The sequence below is a fragment of the Lissotriton helveticus genome, chromosome 3_1 (assembly GCF_964261635.1).
Source record: "Lissotriton helveticus chromosome 3_1, aLisHel1.1, whole genome shotgun sequence".
Taxonomy (NCBI): Eukaryota; Metazoa; Chordata; class Amphibia; order Caudata; family Salamandridae; genus Lissotriton; species Lissotriton helveticus.
Window position 1 is genome coordinate 1585060310 of NC_136061.1, and position 20930 is coordinate 1585081239.

Genomic DNA, 20930 nt, shown 5'->3' on the forward strand with positions numbered 1-20930 from the left:
GCTCCTCCTTCTCCTCTGTCTCTCCTCTTGCACTGCTCCCCTTCTCCTCTGTCTCTCCTCTTGCACTGCTCTCTCTTTTCCTCTGCCTCTACTCTTGTACTGCTCCTCCTTCTCCTCTGTCTCTCCTCTTGCACTGCTCCCCTTCTCCTCTGTCTCTCCTCTTGTACTGCTCCTCCTTCTCCTCTGTCTCTCCTCTTGCACTGCTCCCCTTCTCCTCTGTCTCTCCTCTTGTACTGCTCCCCCTTCTCCTCTGTCTCTCCTCTTGCACTGCTCCCCTTCTCCTCTGTCTCTCCTCTTGCTCTGCTCCCCTTCTCCTCTGTCTCTCCTCTTGCACTGCTCTCTCTTTTCCTCTGCCTCTACTCTTGTACTGCTCCTCCTTCTCCCCTGTCTCTCCTCTTGCACTGCTCCCCTTATCCTCTGTCTCTCCTCTTGCACTGTGCTCCCTTCTTCTCTATCTTGTCTCTTGTCCTGCTCCCCTTCTCCCGTGCCTCTCCCCTTACACTGCTCCCACTTCTCTCCTCTTGTACTGCTCCTTCCTTCTTTTCCATCTCCTCTTGTGAGCTCCCCATTCTCCTCTATCTCCCCTCTTGTACTGCTCCCTCTTCTCCTCTGTCTCTCCTCTTGTACTGCTCCTCCTTCTCCTCTGTCTCTCCTCTTGCACTGCTCCCCTTCTCCTCTGTCTCTCCTCTTGTACTGCTCCCCCTTCTCCTCTGTCTCTCCTCTTGCACTGCTCCCCTTCTCCTCTGTCTCTCCTCTTGCTCTGCTCCCCTTCTCCTCTATCTCTCCTCTTGCACTGCTCCCCTTCTCCCCTGTCTCTCCTCTTGCACTGCTCCCTCTTCTCCTCTGTCTCTCCTCTTGTACTGCTCCCCCTTCTCCTCTGTCTCTCCTCTTGCACTGCTCCCCTTCTCCTCTGTCTCTCCTCTTGCACTGCTCTCTCTTTTCCTCTGCCTCTACTCTTGTACTGCTCCTCCTTCTCCTCTGTCTCTCCTCTTGTACTGCTCCCCTTCTTCTCTGTCTCTCCTCTTGCACTGCTCTCTCTTTTCCTCTGCCTCTACTCGTGTACTGCTCCTCCTTCTCCTCTGTCTCTCCTCTTGCACTGCTCCCCTTCTCCTCTGTCTCTCCTCTTGCACTGCTCTCTCTTTTCCTCTGCCTCTACTCTTGTACTGCTCCTCCTTCTCCTCTGTCTCTCCTCTTGCACTGCTCCCCTTCTCCTCTGTCTCTCCTCTTGTACTGCTCCCCTTCTCCTCTGTCTCTCCTCTTGTACTGCTCCCTCTTCTCCTCTGTCTCTCCTCTTGTACTGCTCCCCCTTCTCCTCTGTCTCTCCTCTTGCACTGCTCCCCTTCTCCTCTGTCTCTCCTCTTGCACTGCTCTCTCTTTACCTTTGCCTCTACTCTTGTACTGCTCCTCCTTCTCCTGTGCCTCTCCCCTTACACTGCTCCCACTTCTCTCCTCTTGTACTGCTCCTTCCTTCTTTTCCGTCTCCTCTTGTAAGCTCCCCATTCTCCTCTATCTCCCCTCTTGTACTGCTCCCTCTTCTCCTCTGTCTCTCCTCTTGTACTGCTCCTCCTTCTCCTCTGTCTCTCCTCTTGCACTGCTCCCCTTCTCCTCTGTCTCTCCTCTTGCACTGCTCCCCCTTCTCCTCTGTCTCTCCTCTTGTACTGCGCCCTCTTCTCCTCTGTCTCTCCACTTGTACTGCTCCTCCCTTCTCCTCTCGCTCCCCTCTTGTACTACTCCTCCCTTCTTCTCTGTCTCCCCTATTGCATTGCTCCCACTTCTCATCTGTCTCTCCTCTTGTTCTGCGCCCTCTTCTCCTCTGTCTCTCCACTTGTACTGCTCCTCCCTTCTCCTCTCTCTCCCCTCTTGTACTACTCCTCTGTCCCCTCTTGTAAGCTCCCCCTTCTTCTCTGTCTCCTCTCTTGCCCTGCTCCCTCTTCTCATCTGTCTCTCCTCTTGCCCTTCTCCCCTTCACCTCTGTCTCTTGCACTGATCCCCTTCTCCCCTATCACTCCTCTTGCACTGCTCCCCCTTCTCCCCTGTCTCCTCTTGTAAGCTCCCCCTTCGCCTCTGTCTCTCCTCTTGTACTGCTCCCCCTTCTCCTCTGTATCCCCTCTTGCAACCTCCCATTTCTCCTCTGTCTCTCCTCTAACACTGCTCCCACTTCTCCTCTCTCTCTGCTCTTGTACTGCTCCTCCCTTCTCCTCTGTCTCTCCATTTGTACTGCTCCCCCTTCTAATCTGTATCCCCTCTTTTAAGCTCCCACTTCTCCCCTGTCCCTCCCCTTACACTGCTTCCACTTCTCCTCTCTCTCTCTCCTCTTGTACCTCTCTCCCTTTCTCCTCTGTCTCCTCTTGTAAGCTCCCCTTCTTCTCTGTCTCCCCTCTTGCACTGCTCCCCTTATCCTCTGTCTCTTCTCTTGCACTGCTCGCACTTCTCCTCAGTCTCCTCTTGTAAGCTCCCCCTTCTCCTTTCTTCTCTCCTCTTGCCCTGCTCCCCTTCACCTCTGTCTCTCCTCTTGCACTGCCCCTTCTCCTCTGTCTCTCTTTTTCCACTGTTCCATCTTCTCATCTGTCTCTCCTCTTATGCTGCTCCCCCTTCTCCTCTGTCTCTCCTCTTGCACTGTCCCCCTTCTCCTCTGTCTCCTCTTGTATGCTCCCCTCTCTCCTCTGTCTCTCCTCTTGCTCTGTCCGCCTTCTCCTCTGTCTCCTCTTGTAAGCTCCCCTCTCTCCTCTGTCTCTCCTCTTGCTCTGTTCCCCTTCTCATCTGTCTCTCCTCTTGCACTGCTCCCACTTCTCCTCTGTCTCTCTTCTTGCACTGCTCCGTCTTCTCATCTGTCTCTCCTCTTGCCATGCTCCCCTTCTCCTCTGTCTCTCCTCTTGCACTGCTCCCACTTCTCCTCTGTCTCTCCCCTTACACTGCTCCCACTTCTCATCTCGCTCCTCTTCTGCTGCTCTTCCCTTCTCCTCTGTCTCTCCTCTTATGCTGCTCCTATTTCTCCTATATCTCCCCTCTTCTGTTGCTCCTCCATCTCTTCTCTTGTATAGCTCCCTCTTCTCCTCTGTCTCTCCTCTTCTGCTATTCCTCCTGTCTCCTCTATCTCTCCTCTTACACTGCTCCCCCTATCCTCTGTCTCTCATCTTCTGCTGCTCCTCCCATCTACTCTGTCTCTCCTCTTCTGCTGCTTCTCCCTTCTCCTCTATTTTTCCTCTTACGCTGCTCCCCTTCTCCCCTGTCTCTCCTCTTCTGCTGCTCCTCCCTTCTCCTCTGTCACTCACCTTCTGCTGCTCCTCCCTTCCCTACCTCTCCTCTTATGCTGCCTCTGCTTCTCCTCTGTATCTCCTCTTCTGCTGCTCCTCCCTCCTCCATCTCTTCTCTTGTACAGCTCCCTCTTCTCCTCTGTCTCTCCTCTTCTGCTGCTCCTCCCTCCTCCATCTCTTCTCTTGTACAGCTCCCTCTTCTCCTCTGCTTCTCCTCTGCTTCTCCTCGTGTACTCCTCCCCCTTCTGCTCTCTCTCCTCTTTTGATGCTCCTCCCTTCCCCTCTGTCTCTTCTCCTCTGGCTCTCCGCTTGCCCTGCTCTCCCTTCTCCTCTGTCTTTCCTCCTGCATTGCTCCCCCTTCTCCTCTGTTTCTCCTCTTGCCCTCCTCCCCCTTCTGCTCTGTCCCTCCTCTTTTGATGCTCCTCCCTTCCCCGCTGTCTCTGCTCCTCTGCCTCTCCGCTTGTACTCCTCCCTTCTCCTCTGTCTCTCCTCTTGCACTTCTCCCCCTTCTCCTCTGTCTCTCCTCTTGCACTACTCCCCATCTCCTCTGTTTCTCCTCTTGCACTGCTCCCCCTTCTCCTCTGCCTTTCCTCTTGCACTGCTCCCCTTCTCCTCTTGTACCACTCCCCCTTCTCCTCTATTTCACCTCTTGTACTGCTCCCCCTTCTCCTCTGTTTCACTTCCTGCACTTCTCCCCCTTCTCCTCTGTCTCTCCTCTTGCACTACTCCCCATCTCCTCTGTTTCTCCTCTTGCACTGCTCCCCCTTCTTCTCTGTCTCTCCTCTTGCACCGCTCCCCTTCTCCTTTTGCACTGCTCCGCCATCTCTTGTGCCACTCCTCTTGGACTGCTCTTCCCTTCTTCTCTCCCCTTTTACTGCTCCCATAATCCTCTGCTGCTCATGTTCTACTGACCGCCCAGTTCTTCTCTGTACATTTTCATCCTTTCTGACTATTGATGTTAAATTAATATTTTCATTGTTTCATTTTCTCTTCTTTACAAATACCTGACATTCCTAAATGGATTACTGTTATGTATGTGTTTACTCATTAATGTATTCAGTTACCTAGGGCCTTCTTTAGAGTTTGGCGGATGGGATGTCTTGTCTGCCATATTACAAGTGTATTATAGACCATGGCTCTTGTAGAACAGCGGACGGGACATGCGTCACATTTTGATGGAGTATCCCGTCCGTGTATTTCTAAATAAGGTCCTTACTCATACTCTGTACCCTGGGAACTGGCTCACCTTTGTGTGTCAAACTGTTATATGCCCTCTTAAAGCCATTGGAGTTATGTGAACTATAAGACCCTGGTGGACTGTGAGGTGCTTTCAGGTGTCCATAGGGTTTCAGAGCGAAGTTGAATAGACCCATCAGAAAGGGAGGCAACTAAGGCCTATATTTGTGTGGTTTACGGGGGGTGTTAAAGTGTACAGGATTGCCAGGCAGGACTGGAGTTGCGTTGTGTATTTGTTGAAGAGAGTGATCAATGCAGCGAACTGAAGTGGTGTGGGGTGCAGTTGCCTTGAAAGACTGAGGACACCACAGTGAATAGGGGTGGTGAGAGGGGCTAGAGCCTCAGAAGGCTGAGTGCCTAAAGTGTATAGTAGTGGTGTGAGGGGCTGATGCCTTAGACGGCTGTGGGTACCTTAGTGAATAGTAGTGATGTGAGGGGCTGGTGCATAGGGTGGTGTGAGGGGCTGACACCTTAGAAGGCTGTTTGCACCTCCGTGAATGGTGGCGGTGTGAGGGGCGAGTGACTTATAAGTGTGTGATCAGCTCAGGGAATAATAGTTGTGTGACGTCTTGGTGCCCTAGAATGTTGTGGACACTTCGGTGAATAGTGTTGGTGTGAGGGGGTGGTGCCTTAGAAGGCTGTGGACACCTCAGTGAATAGTGGTGTGAGGTGCAAGTGCCTTAGAAGGCTGTGGACACCTCAGTGAATAGTGGTGTGAGGTCCAGGTGCCTTAGAAGGCTGTGGACACCTCAGTGAATAGTGGTGTGAGGTCCAGGTGCCTTAGAAGGCTGTGGACCACTCAGTGAATGGTGGCAGTGTGAGGGGCAGGTGCCTTAGAAGGCTGTGGACACCTCAGTGAATAGTGGTGTTAGGTGCAGGTGCCTTAGAAGGCTGTGGACACGTCAGTGAATAGTGGTGTGAGGTGCAGGTGCCTTAGAAGGCTGTGGACCACTCAGTGAATGGTGGCAGTGTGAGGGGCAGGCGCCTTAGAAGGCTGTGGACACCTCAGTGAATAGTGGTGTGAGGTGCAGGTGCCTTAGAAGGCTGTGGACTCCTCAGTGAATAGTGGCGTGAGGTGCAGGTGCTTGAGAAGGCTGTGAACACCTCAGTGAATAGTGTGTGAGGGGTAGGTGCCTTAGAAGGCTGTGGGCGCCTCAGTGAATAGTGGTGTGAGGGGCAGGTGCCTTAGAAGGCTGTAGACACCTCCATGAATAGTGGTGTGATGTGTAGGTGCCTTATAAGTCTGTGGGCCCTCAGATAGTGGTAGTGGTGTGAGGTGCAGGTGCCTTGTAGGCTGTGGACAACTCAGTAAATAGTGGTGTGAGGGGCAGGTGCCTTAGAAGGCTGTGGACGCCTCAGTGAATAGTGGTGTGAGGTGCAGGTGCCTTAGAAGGCTGTGGACACCTCAGTGTACAGTGGTGGAGGTGCAGGTGCCTTAGAAGTCTCTGGGCCCTCAGTTGGTGGTAGTGGTGTGAGGTGCAGGTGCCTTAGAAGTCTGTGGACATCTGAATGAAAAGTGGCGTTTTGAGGGGCAGGTGCCTTAGAAGGCTGTGGACACCTCAGTGAATAGTGGTGTGAGAGGCAGGTGCCTTAGAAGTCTGTGGGGCCTCAGTTAATGTTAGTGGTGTGAGGTGCAAGTGCCTTAGAAGACTGTGGACACCTCAGTGAATAGTGGTGTGAGAGGCAGGTGCCTTAGAAGTCTGTGGGGCCTCAGTTAATGGTAGTGGTGTGAGGTGCAAGTGCCTTAGAAGGCTGTGGACACCTCAGTGAATTGTGGCAGTGTGAGGGCAGGTGCCTTAGAAGTCTGTGTACACCTCAGTGAATAGTGGCGTTGTGAGGGGCAGGTGCCTTAGAAGGCTGTGGACACCTCAGTGAATAGTGGCGTTGTGAGGGGCAGGTGCCTAAGAAGGCTGTGGACACCTCAGTGAATAGTGGTAATGTGAGGGGCAGGTGCCTTAGAAGGCTGTGGACACCTCAGTGTATAGTGGCGTTGTGGGAGGCAGGTGCCTTAGAAGGCTGTGGACCCCTCAGTGAATTGTGACAGTGTGAGGGGCATGTGCCTTAGAAGGCTGTGGACACCTCAGTGAATAGTGGCATTGTGAGGGGCAGGTGCCTTGGAAGGCTGTGGACACCTCAGTGAATAGTGGCATTGTGAGGGGCAGGTGCCTTAGAAGTCTGTGGGCCCTCAGTTAATGGTAGTGGTGTGAGGTGCCGGTGCCTTAGAAGGCTGTGTACACCTCAGTGAAAAGTGATGGTGTGATGGGCTGACACCATAGACTTCTATGTGCACCTCTGTGATTGATGAATGAATGAGGAGATGCTGCCATCGGAGATTGCTTTATCATCATTGAGTACCACAGGTGTGAGAGGCTGGTGCTGTGTAAGGGCTTGGTCATCTCAGTGAGTGGTTGATGTGTGGTACACCTTGGTGAATGGTGGATGAATGACAAGCCAGTGTAATAGATGGCTCTGTGCACCTCAGTGAGTGCAACTGTGGACACCTCAGTGAATAGTGGCGTGAGGTGCAGGTGCTTGAGAAGGCTGTGAACACCTCAGTGAATAGTGTGTGAGGGGTAGGTGCCTTAGAAGGCTGTGGACGCCTCAGTGAATAGTGGTGTGAGGGGCAGGTGCCTTAGAAGGCTGTGGACGCCTCAGTGAATAGTGGTGTGAGGTGCGGGTGCCTTAGAAGGCTGTGGACACCTCAGTGTACAGTGGTGGGGTGGCAGGTGCCTTAGAAGTCTCTGGGCCCTCAGTTGGTGGTAGTGGTGTGAGGTGCAGGTGCCTTAGAAGTCTGTGGACATCTGAGTGAAAAGTGGCGTTTTGAGGGGCAGGTGCCTTAGAAGGCTGTGGACACCTCAGTGAATAGTGGTGTGAGAGGCAGGTGCCTTAGAAATCTGTGGGGCCTCAGTTAATGGTAGTGGTGTGAGGTGCAAGTGCCTTAGAAGGCTGTGGACACCTCAATGAATAGTGGTGTGAGGTGCAGATGCCTTAGAAGGATGTGGACACCTCAGTGAATTGTGGTGTGAGGTGCAGGTGCCTTAGAAGGCTGTGGACACCTCAGTGAATAGTGGTGAGAGGTGCAGGTGCCTTAGACGTCTGTGGGCCCTCAGTTAATGGTAGTGGTGTGAGGTGCAGGTGCCTTAGAAGGCTGTGGACACCTCAGTGAATAGTGGTGTGAGGTGCAGGTGCCTTAGAAGGCTGTGGACACCTCAGTGAATTGTGGTGTGAGGTCCAGGTGCCTTAGAAGTCTGCGGACCCTCAGTTAATGGTAGTGGTGTGAGGTGCAGGGGCCTTATAAGGCTGTGGACACCTCAGTGAATAATGGCGTTGTGAGGGGCAGGTGTCTTCGAAGGCTGTGGACACCTCAGTGAATAGTGGTGTGAGGGGCAGGTGCCTTAGGAGGCTGTGGATACCCCAGTGAATAGTGCCGTTGTGAGGGGCAGGTGCCTTAGAAGGTTGTGGACACCTCAGTGAATAGTAGTGGTGTGAGGGGCTGATGTCTTAGATGGCTGTGGGCACCCTAGTAAATAGTAGTGGTGTGAGGGGCTGGTGAATAGGGGTGGTGTGAGGGGCTGGCACATTAGAAGGCTGTTGGCACCTCAGTGAAGGGTGGTGGTGTGAGGGGCGGGTGCCTTATAAGTGTGTGACCACCTCAGTGAATAGTAGTGGTGTGACGGCCCTAGTATGCTGTGGACACGTCAGTGAATAGTGTTTGTGTGAGAGGCTGGTACTTGAGAAGGCTGTGGACACCTCAGTGAATAGTGGTGTGAGGGGCAGGTGCCTTAGAAGGCGGTGTGCCCTCAGTTAACGGTAGTGGTGTGAGGTGCAGTTGCCTTTGAAAGCTGTGGACACCTCAGTGAATAGAGGTGTGAGGTGCAGGCGCCTTAGATGGCTGTGAACACCTCAGTGAATAGTGGCGTTGTGTGGGGCAGGTGCCTTAGAAGTCTGTGGACACCTCAGTGAATAGTGATGTTGTGAGGGGCAGGTACCTTTGAAGACTGTGGACCCCTCAGTGAATGGTGGCGGTGTGAGGGGCAAGTGCCTTAGAAGGCTGTGGACCCCTCAGTGAATTGTGGCAGTGTGAGGGGCAGGTGCCTTTGAAGGCTGTGGACACCTCAGTGAATAGTGGCGTTGTGAGGGGCAGGTGCCTTAGAAGGCTGTGGACCCCTCAGTGAATTGTGGCAGTGTGAGGGCAGGTGCCTTAGAAGTCTGTGTACACCTCAGTGAATAGTGGCGTTGTGAGGGGCAGGTGCTTTAGAAGGCTGTGGACACCTCAGTGAATAGTGGCGTTGTGAGGGGCAGGTGCCTTAGAAGGCTGTGGACACCTCAGTGAATAGTGGTGTTGTGAGGGGCAGGTGCCTTAGAAGGCTGTGGACACCTCAGTGAATAGTGGCGTTCTGGGAGGCAGGTGCCTTAGAAGGCTGTGGACCCCTCAGTGAATCGTCACAGTGTGAGGGGCATGTTCCTTAGAAGGCTGTGGACACCTCAGTGAATAGTGGCGTTGTGAGGGGCAGGTGCCTTAGAAGGCTGTGGACACCTCAGTGAATAGTGGCAGTGTGAGGGGCAGGTGCCTTAGAAGTCTGTGGGCCCTCAGTTAATGGTAGTGGTGTGAGGTGGCGGTGCCTTAGAAGGCTGTGGACACCTCAGTGAAAAGTGATGGCGTGATGGGCTGACACCATAGACTTCTATGTGCACCTCTGTGATTGATGAATGAATGAGGAGATGCTGCCATCGGAGATTGCTTTATCATCATTGAGTACCACAGGTGTGAGAGGCTGGTGCTGTGTAAGGGCTTGGTCATCTCAGTGAGTGGTTGATGTGTGGTACACCTTGGTGAATGGTGGATGAATGACAAGCCATTGTAATAGAAGGCTCTGTGCACCTCAGTGAGTGCAATTTGTCGTACAGTGCTATGAATTACGGATGTAGGAGAAAATGATTCCACAGAGATGTGTGTGCACCTCAAAGAGAAGTAAAGGGGTCAGTGTTTTCTGTCCCAGAATGCTCTGTGCATCCAGTGAAAGATGATGTTATGACTGATGTCATAGAAAGTTAATTGCTCCTTATTGAGTGCTTGAGTTATGAAACACTGTTACAATAGAAGATTATGTGCACCTTAGTAAGTGGTATGAATGCCTTTTGTCAAACAAGCCTTTCTTCTCCTGATGGGGCAGTGTGTGGTGGAAGTTTGAGGGGTTGGCACCACAGAAGCCTCTGTGCACTTCAGTCAAGGGATAGTATCATGGTGAGTGTGCAGCTCTACTGAATGGCGATGATGCTATAGATGGCTCTGTGCACCTAAGTGAATAGTTGAAACATGAGCAATTAGTTCCCGTAAAAACCTCTGTCTACTTGCTCAATAGTCTTGCAAGAAATAAGGATCCATCATAGCTCAGAATCTCAAAATCAAATCTCTATGTTATTGATACAGAAACCATAATTAACACTAAGTGCATAATTTAGAGTTAGATGGACTGGTCCTCCATGACAATCTTAAGGGATATCCCATCCGTATTAGTACAAATAATATTGCAAGTGTGATATACTTATAATGAGAAAGATAGGTTATTCATCACATTTGTGATGGAGTATCTGTCGGCCAAACTCTAAATCAGGCCCTAAGGCTGGTGACTTAGTTTTGGTGACCCCTCCAAGTCAATACAGACCTCAACAGTGAATTTAAGTTAAGCGAAGAAGGTCAGCCTCCATTATCCTCACTCCTTTATCCACAAGGTTACCAAAGACAAATATTACAGAAGAAGCAAGTTAAAGTTATTGGGTGCCACTGTGCAGCCACGGCCCGTCCAGGTAAGAGCGGTGTGGCTGTGTGGGGTGTATATCGATGTACGACGTTGATGGGAAATTAAATTAATAACTTTCCCTCGTCATCATTCCTCAAAATACCCCCACACTGCCCCACCACCCTACCACTCTTTCCAGAAGGGGCCACGGCTACCACTGTGTCTAGAGAGCAACAGGAGTATGCTTCCTTTTGTTTCAAATACCATTCTTTACCATCACCTCCTAGTAGCGGTTGCACACATTGACCGATTTGAAAGTTAACTTGCCTTCATTTTATAACATTTCTGTAACAATGTCTGACCACTGTGAGTGTCTTATTTTGTGATCTCATAGTTAATAAATCTTAATTCCATCCAGTCTACACTTTTCTAGCTGTTGATCCAAACCACAACAAACCAAAAGGACACAGTATGACATGAACTGCATTCTAGGTTATAGATGTGGCCAAATCTTGAAGTGGAATTTATCTGCCAGTATGGGTTGGATCAGAGTTTACCACCAGTGGTGTAATGCAGAATGTGATGAGGGCCCCCGAGTCTTTATTGGCTTTACGCTGAGTGGGTGCCACTGAAGAGCTGAAGCCCCCTCTCTGCACTGCAGTGGCCACCATTATGCCCCTGTTAACCACATTAATTGTGTTGTTACCATAGTCTCTGTGAAATATTGTGTTAGTTATTGAGGGGGTGAAACCCTACTCAAGCACTAACCACAATCTTTGTCAGGATGAACCACAAAAACTCACTAAATTAAGCTGTGTTAACCCTCTGATGGCGTGGCACAAAAGCAGTCAGGCTTAGCTTAGAGGCAATGTGTAAAGTATTTATGCAGTACACAAACCGTAATAAAGTGAAAACATAACACAAGAAAACTAGCATCCCAATTTAGAAAACTAGAGTAAAATTGAATAAATAAATCAACATTAAAATGACAAGAATCCAATCAGTAGAACCCAGAGATATGCAGTTTCAAAGATCTAGGTAAGTTTAGTGCCTAAAAACACAAAACACCACTCGCGGTCTTCTGGATGTGCTAGACTGGGGGACAGTCACAAGTTGAGGCTGACCGTGATGTTGTGCAGACCGGATACAGGGACCAGATTGGTCCCGCTGAAAAAGTTACCTTTTCAAAGTCCGGCACGAAGAGTCACATTAAGTGCTGTAGGCCAGAGCCTACGGATTGTTTTGTGGTTTCCCTGTTTTTGTGTAATGGGGCAGGCCCACTAGTAGCATTTAATTTGCAGGCCCTGGGTACACGTAGTACCACTTCACTAGGGACTTGCAAGTAAATCAAATGTGCTAATTTGATGTTGGTCCATTTTTTCCATGTTTACAGGAGTGTGCACGTGCACCTTAGCATTGGTTAATAGTGGTCACGTGCCCAGAGTTCTAGGTCCAACAAAAACAAACTCAGTAAAAAAAGAGGAAGGAAGGCAAAAAGCTTGGGGGGGAAACCACGCCAAGGATTTCAGGTCTAACAGACTCAAATAGAGATTGGGCAGTGCATCTGTCACAGTCAGACAGACACTGACAGATGTGAAACACCCATAGCAGTCGCTGACACCAATTAATACGACTGGCAAACAGGTCTGATTGTCTGTCTTGCACCACAACACCACAATAGACAAACAAATCATGAGGATTACATCAGTGGGAATACTACTTGTTTCATTGCACAGACTATGTCTTGAAAGTAATCCGCAGTGGATCAGAATCTGATTGGTCAGCAGTCGCCCATTAATTTTGCTCCCTACTTAGGTCAAATCTATAATGCACGTCGAATCTCCCATCCTAATATTAACTCCACAACGCTGCTCCACATATAGGAACGGTAAAAAAGATCAGACAGCGATGGCATGGATTCATAGGATGCCTCAACCTGGTATTGTATATAAGGCTCAGGTAGAAAACTCAAATCAGAATTACTGTATTTTTATTTACATTTGCAGGGAGCTTTCCATGGTACTGAACTCTTCTCTCACAGGAACAATGTTTCTCTGTAAAGTCTGAAAAGAAGTAAACACAAATAACAAACCAATGTAAAAGCTTATAAACCAAAGTAAGTTCTTTTTTAATGCATCTTTTTAAAAGTTTTTTTTATAAAAGCCTGAAGATAGCATAATTGAACCTGGTCCCTGTGAAGGACCGATAATGCAATGAAAATGTCAGTTTATTATACTGAAACAGTACAGAAAACGTTCCATTTCAAAACAGCATTGATTTATAAAACATATTACAATTGCAGAACATAATTTACACTGAAGGGAAACTTTCTCAATGTCATGAGAAGACTGTTCCAGATTGTCATGGCATTGTCTGAAAAATACTGGCCTAAAGTTCTAGACTTCTTTAATTCTGAGGGTCTGAAATGCATGATTGTCCAACTCGGCAGCCATCTTGCAGAACCGGAATTCTTCACCTCGTCTGCATAATAACTTGGCCATGCATCCATTCTTTTAAACGTTTCTTGGATTACTTTTAATTTTTGAATCATAAATTAAAATCATAACCTTTGTACATGTGACAGTGTAATGCATGTCAAAAAACCTATCTTCAAACACAGTAACCGAGAGGGGGTCTCATTAACATTCAAGCAATCTAGAACAAAAAAAGCACATTTAGGCATGAAACAAACAAATCAGTAAATATCAACATCTCAATCAATATTCAAAGTCTTGAGAACAGTCAGGCAAGGGGAACATGAAAGATTTCAATAATTAGCCCAAAGTATATGAACCAGGTACAGCCCAATGATGAATGAGGGTGAGTGAATAATCATCAGTGCACCGATTGCACTCTTACATATTCCCATAATTTCTCTATATCAAAGCGGCTGCAGTCTACCTCTTGGTGAAAAAGTCTGGTATCCTCATAATTAAGTGGTTTACAGGTTTACAATCATGCGCCTAAGGTTGGATTTCAGAACCATTCACCAATACCCGCTGCGGTATACGTTTTACGCCTTTGCAAGCTGTCCAGCGTTTCCCACTAATTCATGTCATTCTCATAATTCCATGCCGTGAACAGAGCTGGCTTTAGGTCAGCGTGACTGGTGCGGCCGCACTGGGCGCTGACCTGTGGAGGGGGACGCTGACCTCAGGAGGGGGCGCTGTGTTTAGCAATAACATGATTGGAGAGATGAAGGGTACTTTTGCCCAGTGGTAGTGAGAGAATCCAAGGAGGCGGTCATGGGGTGTGGGGGCACCAAAAATGATTATCACACCGGGCGCCACCAGCGCTAAAGCCGGCCCTGCCTGTGAAACTGCATGCAGCAAGCACAAGGAAAGATTCCTATTTGTTTTGGAAGAGAGTTAATGATCCATAGTTCAAAGATGACAACAGCACACACTGATGTCACCATTCCACCACAAGACTGGGTTGAGCATTTCTCCGGGCTATACAGTGCTATTGACGCAATCGACAGTCATCCTGGACTAGGTACCCCCACAAAGATAGGTGGCAGAATGGAGATACACCCGGCCACTTACAGGGGGGTTCTCTGTGCACTGAAATCTACCAAGAGAAATAAGTACCTTACAGGGGGTACCAGCCAACCTCTTCCTAGACAATCTCGATCTATGGGCCCCATTGCTCACAAATATCATGAGAAGTATAGCAATAGAGGTGCCCCCAAAATCGTGGCTAAGTGCGAATATAATACCCATTTTAAGGAAGATAATAGATCAGATGCAATGTTGCAGTTTCAGGCGTGGCAGGGCATCTTTGGCCCCAGTGGTGAAGAGGGAATTAAGAAAGAGTTTCATCCATTCAAGCCCTCTTCTATTCTCTTCATTGGGATTCCTATATGAGTGTTAAGTCTTTTCTGGTAGATTCAAGTCTTGCTTGTTCCATTCACATTTTCTGTTTCGATATGGAAGCATCTTTCATCATCAAGCCTTTAACTAAGGCTTTTTCTGCTGCCAAGAGCATTTGTGCTGTGGTTACCAAACTTGTATTTTAAGTCACATATGTTCAGATGCTGGCAGCTATCTCCTATTTATCTATGGGCATCTTGTATTCAGAGACATTCATCAGCCACTGTTTGTGTATGGGTATAGTGAGACCATAGGTAATAGTGAGGGTTGGTACAGGGCGGTCCAATAAAGCATTTCCCAAGACGTTGCACTCCTGCGCCTTAGGAAGTAGAGAGCCCAAGATAAGGAAGTAATCAGTCCTTGGGACGTTTTGTGTGCCCCTATAAGGAAGAAACAACTTTTCTCAGTCCGGTTCCTCGTCTCTATACATCTGCTAAAAGATCATCCTTGACTGTACCCCAAAGGAATGTCCTGTCATTTTTGTTACCAAAATCAATAGGGTCCATTCTGTCCAAGACAGGGTCAATTGCTGGGCTCCAGTCACCACCTCTTATTGTGCATGTAGATCCAAATCCCGTAAGGACATTTGGGAAAATAAATTAGCACTATTTGAGTTTGGGGCATATATGGACCCTACAATGATCATCTCTGCACGTATAAAAAGGTTTGCTAGCACATATCTACCCCCAAACTGTCCATGTCTTCAGAACCTAGTAGGGTAGGAACCTTTTTAGTAGTATTGCTCTGCCGGATTACTTAGATCTAGCTGGATTAGCCTACCACGAGTATGATCAGTTGTTGTTCTAATGCTTTATATGATATGCCTACCTAGTCCCTTCTCAGCCTTCCCGTCTCGAGAGAGAGGAGATTTGTGTCTTCGGTAAGACTGCAGTTTCATAAGGAGGTAAGAAAAGATCATCTCCTTTTAATATACTGCGGAACCTGTGCTCATAGAGAGAGGACAGTGACAAGTTTTGGGTACGCGCTTGCATCATCATGGCTATTTTCTGGGATGAAAGGCAGTTTTGGGGTAGCATGATTTCTATAATATTCGTGAGGAGCACAGAGGTAGTTGTCAGTTATGCAAATGTTGTTGAGAGATGAGTATCCACAATGGGTCAGCTGTTGGTCTAGAATATAAATGAACTATTTGGGAGGCCACAGGACCCTGGAGAATAACGTGTGGGGCATCCCACAAGCAGTTGTCTAACCATGCGAGAGGATCTGGATGCAAGTATGCAGGTGTAATAAGATATGAGATTGTGAATTTGTACTGTTGTGTCTCTTTTAGGTCCCTGAGATTCAGTTTGTGTAGGACACTTAGGCTGGAAGCAGAGGGTCGTGCCCCACTGCCTAAAAGTGTGTCAGCAGACCATAAACGACTAAGAAGCATTAGAAACATGAGTGTCTTTCACCCGGGGGCCCAGCAGCACCACAGACTGACTATGCATGTTGACAGAGGGCTGTGAGGGCCACATTGATTGTGTCTGTTGGCCAAGATGTGTATTTTTATGCTCATTCATAAGACCTTTGTATTCACTCCTGTGGGGTGTTTGTGGTCAAGACTCTTGCCATCTTCAGTAGGAGACATAAAAGCATAAAAATCTTCTTTATATTCAAAACAATTGAATCAAGTGATTTGCTTCTGGCATTTACTCCAGACGCTCCCAGTAAAAGGACAGCACACCATCATTGTGTTTTATATGATTAATAAAGGCAACCTTTGCCAGTGCTTCAAAACAAAGAAAATGCATACGAGAGAGGGGCAATAGCGAGATGAGAGGCCCTTTTGCCGCGCAGTAGTGAGGGAATCTGAGGAGGAGATCATGAAAAAGATTGCCTGGTCAGATGTCTTTTTCCACTGTTGCTCCTCTGGACATCAGGTCCTCGAAATGGGTATAGCTCCACCATCACTTATTCCCCAATCGTCCGCAGTCTATCTCAGGACAGTAGAGTGGCTCTCAGAGCGGTGCGACGCTACGGAGCTCGATCTGGAAGCAGCCATCTTAGTGGTGGCCAGACTACCTTTTCTTGAAGATGAATTCAGTTTGAGACTTATTATTTAGATCCAACTCACAAATGCCAGCAGCCCCCTTGACTTCATCGTCAGGAGCGTAGCTTAGTCAGTGAGATAGGGGGTGGGGGGAGGGGGTGAACTTCAGATTTCCCAACAATGAATCAACTGTTTTTTTAAGACCTTCGAAACAGAGTGTGTGTTTTTCTCTATGGATTTTTAAACATCCGAGCTAAAATCCAACAGACACCACACCATACCCAACTGAAGGCACTTGTACCCAACTATTAACAATGGAATACATTTTTATTGGGGTAACACCCGCCACCCCCCCACCGCCCCAAAGCTACGCCCCTGTTGAATGTCATCAAATACTTCTTATGTAGCGCTAAACACACCTGCAATGAGCATCAGGTCCCTAAATGATTTTTGCTGATCAAAATGACTTCGAATACACAGTCTTTGATTCATTTCCTGAACTGAAGGATATATTTATTCTATCGTGTAGACATCAGTGTCGACCCTCCCTTGAAACCATTTGTGAATTCCAAAAAATCAGACATATGCACCCATGGGAGGCCGGACACCTGCAAGTGCAGACTTCTGATTCGAAGAATCAAGCCCCCAGTATCATTGATTCATCAGACCCTCTCAGTATTAACATAACGGGCTGAAACATGTAACATCTAATAAATGAGAGCACTCACTTGATTACAACGAATTTGAGTCATATACAATAATTATCTGTCTCTTACATATTGAGCATTAGAATGTGTGTTTTCTCGATATTTTCTTCACATTCTCCCCCTTGATGTACAAAGTGGTTCGCGCCACCAGACTCCCAGCGCAGAGAGCCTGCATCACATTCGTGCCACAGGGTAAGTACCATGGTACTCATAGAGGATAGACAGCCTGCCAGTCCTTAGCTTGAGTTCAAGTAACCTGCAAGTATGAGCAGTGCTTAATTTGTTAAATAAATAATTGAGCCAAGGTAAAATGCACTTCTTAGGTGCTCGCCCCCGGAACTCCTGAATGCCAGGGCTGCGCAGACCCCAGAACTGCCTAAGCCTAAGCCTAATTATACCTCATGCTCTTTTCTTCTACCACCCTATACTTCTTGTCCATTTAGCTCACTCTTCCGGATTCTTTTTCTCCCCTGCTTTCCTCTTTTGTCTTTGTTTTCGCATCTTTCGCTTCCTCTTTCTAGCCCACTTTTCTGCCTTTCACTCTCTTGCTGTTGGGTGAAAGACTGAAGATCAATTTATAAATCTGGGTTCTCAGACTAGAATGCTGGTGCCTACCACCTGCAGAAATGAAACACTTTGTTTGCTTCACAGTTCGCTGCCCGCAGAGCAGGTTGCCCCTTTGTTTATATCTAGCACTCTTATGCCATACCATGATAGCAGGACTTTATAATAATAATAATTTTACCATGTTCAGAGATGTCCAACCAGTTGCTCATAGACCCTGTTACAGAGGACACTGTATTTTTTTTAACTCCGCACACGCAAGCATTGGCAAAACCGGGAGGCCCAGGGATGGGTGCCAGCCTTCCGATTTGTCAATGCTTGTTTTGTTCTGTCATGCTTTTTGTTAAACGTTATTGCTTGGAAAGCCTTAGCCTTGCCAAAAAAAAAATACATTGGCTTAAAGCAAAGATATTTTGGTCTCAAAAGGTAGATATTTTTCCTGGTATTTGGTTACTTTTTGTGCCTAATTCCAAGTCTTCCCCCATGCAATCACAAAGAACTTACAGAATTGGTCTTTGCACCTGGTTTTCCATATGCTGCCCCAAAACACAGCACTGTTTTGCTCACACAAGTACCTCCAGGTACAATCTGGAGGAAGGTGTGTTGTGAAAACCCCAGGTCTGGGCCCAATTTGCCCAAAAATTGTGATTGTAGGCCAGGCAAAAACATTGAACTCCTAATGTGGCCTTTATTTATCATCAGTTGAACTGGCTTGAATCCAACGTAGATCAACCATGAATTTAAGCTTTTGTCATCTGTTGTATTGTGGGTAGGTTTTGGTGATGATAAGGGTGTCTTCATTCCCGTTCTCTAAGAAATGCTATCCAATTCAATATAATTTTTGTCAGGCCTTGCAAAAGCTTTCGTTCCCCAAAAATGCTGTATTTAGCATCCTCTTCTCTAGAGATATTACTTCACTATTTAGTGTACACTATGTAGCTGACATTCTCTTGGAGACACCTTCAGATGTGGCATCTGCTATGCCAAGGCATGGCTCTGACTTCACCAGACATGGTGGAATAATAGCATCACAGCTCATGTTAACGCGTCACAACTCCAAGAAAGGCCACAGAGAAATGGATGGGTCTTTAGGAAAAGCCAGGAATAGTGTTCCCAACATGCCTGGACACATTTCTCAGTATTTATGAGACTACTTTGTGGGTACTATCCATGTGCTCCTGATTTGTGGGGTATTCCCAGCCCATCAGAATTCCCAAAGATTTGTGGATTTTCTGCCAAAATGTTTATCAACCTAAGTAGCACCTTCCACAGTGAAATAAAACTTTGGTGGTTAAATCTCTGCCACTCTGATGACCAACACTAAAAGATTTTGCTTCTATGCCTCACAGAGATTGTAAATCCAACAGCATACAGGGTGAAACATCCAGCGAACAACTTAAAATCAGATATCTAATGCATGTGAAATGTAAAATACTTTCCAACTGGCATAAGTGGCACTCCAGAACCATACTTAAAGTATGTTGGTGTGTTAAGAGATGGTAGTAAAGCTATTCTTGCACTTCAGGTGTCTACTTTCTAGTGGGTACTTGCATATCAGGCTGGTGCAATATTTTTGATGCCCCAATTGAAGTGATGCCCTGCATGCCACTCGCCTAGTAATGGTCCGTATATGATGCTTCTAGGTTAAATCTGGCAAACGTAAGGCAGATATGTAGGAACTGCTTTGCCATAACAATGTCCCTACTGACACAGAGTCCTAGATTTTCTAAATACATTTCCCTCACACCTTAGTTATATAGCAAGGTGCATATAATTCATGGGATTCTGAAATCCCTGTTTATAAGCTGTCTCTGATTTATTTATTTATTGCGGCAACTTGTGAGGCACTCAGTCGCCGATTATAAAGAAATCACAACTTCAGAAGTCAACTGTGTAATAACTTATTGCAGTCAAGTTCTGACATCACAATGCCTGCTACCAGCAGCCAAGGTGAAAGGCCAGTCAGGTCACTGTGTATTATATAGATAGGTGTTTAAACGGTAAACAAAATGTTGATTTTCTTTCTTCCGCTCAGTTTTTCTAGTTGTGCAATAACAATCTGAAAGGGGTAGATTTATAGCAACATATTTATTTTTTACACTCCTGAATTAGTTATAGAAAAGTTAGAATATTTCTGTATGTTTTTACTTTGCTTTTTTTATGACTTGTAATACACTGATTCTAATATCTTTTTGCAATAACTATCCAATAGTTTTTTTGTTTAAGTTTGCACTAGAGATTCTACAATTCTATTCTTATTCACCATGTTTACGAATATTCTCTCTCTTATATGAGCTATGCACCAAGGATTTAAGTGGTTTGTGGGAAAGGTGATGGTCTGACCATGTATTATAAGGAACAAAGAACCCCCTGCCATACAATGTAAGGCTATTGTAAGTCACCTCTGCTTCCCTAACCTTATGAAGAAATGCGGCCTTCAGCCTCATTCCTCTACATTGATGATACTCTACAGCCCGGGAGCCACACGCGGCCCTCCTGACATCTACATGCAGCCCTCGGGTCAGGAGCAGCACTGAACTAATGTTAAGGTGACTCTGCACTAACATGAAAAATATGTTAAATAAACTGGCAAGCATTTATTTAAAGGTTGATTGAAATTAAAGAAAGGAAGTAAATAGGGTGTCCTAAACCACTTAACTTTAAAAACAGCTTTATTTATAAAGACATCTTGCAGTAAAAGCAAGACAAAGTCTGTTAATAATTCATTAACATGCAGAATCGTTTCACCTTAGTACATCAGATTATCAGTGCATTGAGAACTATTTTTTTAGTGATATTTTTCAAACATGAATTGAGAAACATTAATTCGGCCCTACACCCTGATAACAATACCAATAGTATAGGAGTCAGTTGTCATTTGTCATGTGTGCTTTTTGGGGACTGGGATTTCTATTCTACATAATTAACATATAGTTTAGTCAATCAAACACTGGAGAAGGCTTTGTACAGCACACATCCTGAAGTCATGTATTTCGAGGTCCTCATATTTGATAATGAAGAAAAAGTGAAATAAAATAATTGCCTAGGATCACACAATTTGGTTAAGCGTAGAAGCTGGGAATAATCTCAAGTTTTTAGTTTCACATTGTGTAATTCAAACACTAGATGTATAAGCCTAGCTTCCCTTACACCCACCTTACCACAAACCCCTACCCCACCTTGTTGGTATCAATGCGTCCCTCAGTCACATCGCAGACCAATGTGACCCCTGGGAAAACGTTTAAGAGTACCCATGCTCTATATGGTCATTGAACTTCTTTGTGACTTGCATTATCCTTATAATGTATGGCAGGGGGTACTTTATCTCATTTACAAAAAAACTCAGTCGTAAGAGTTCTCGACAGAAAATCGAATAGTTTCATTTTTTGTTATGTTTTATATAGCGCAAACTAGACCCGAAGATATCCAGTATCAGAGCAGCTTGCGCACCAGTTTCGTTATATATAGATGGACACATTCATTTTTGTTAGGCACCGGGTGATTAAGCGATTTGCCCAAAATCACAGGATATTGAGTGTCTCTTCCTAAGTTCCGAGACTCAA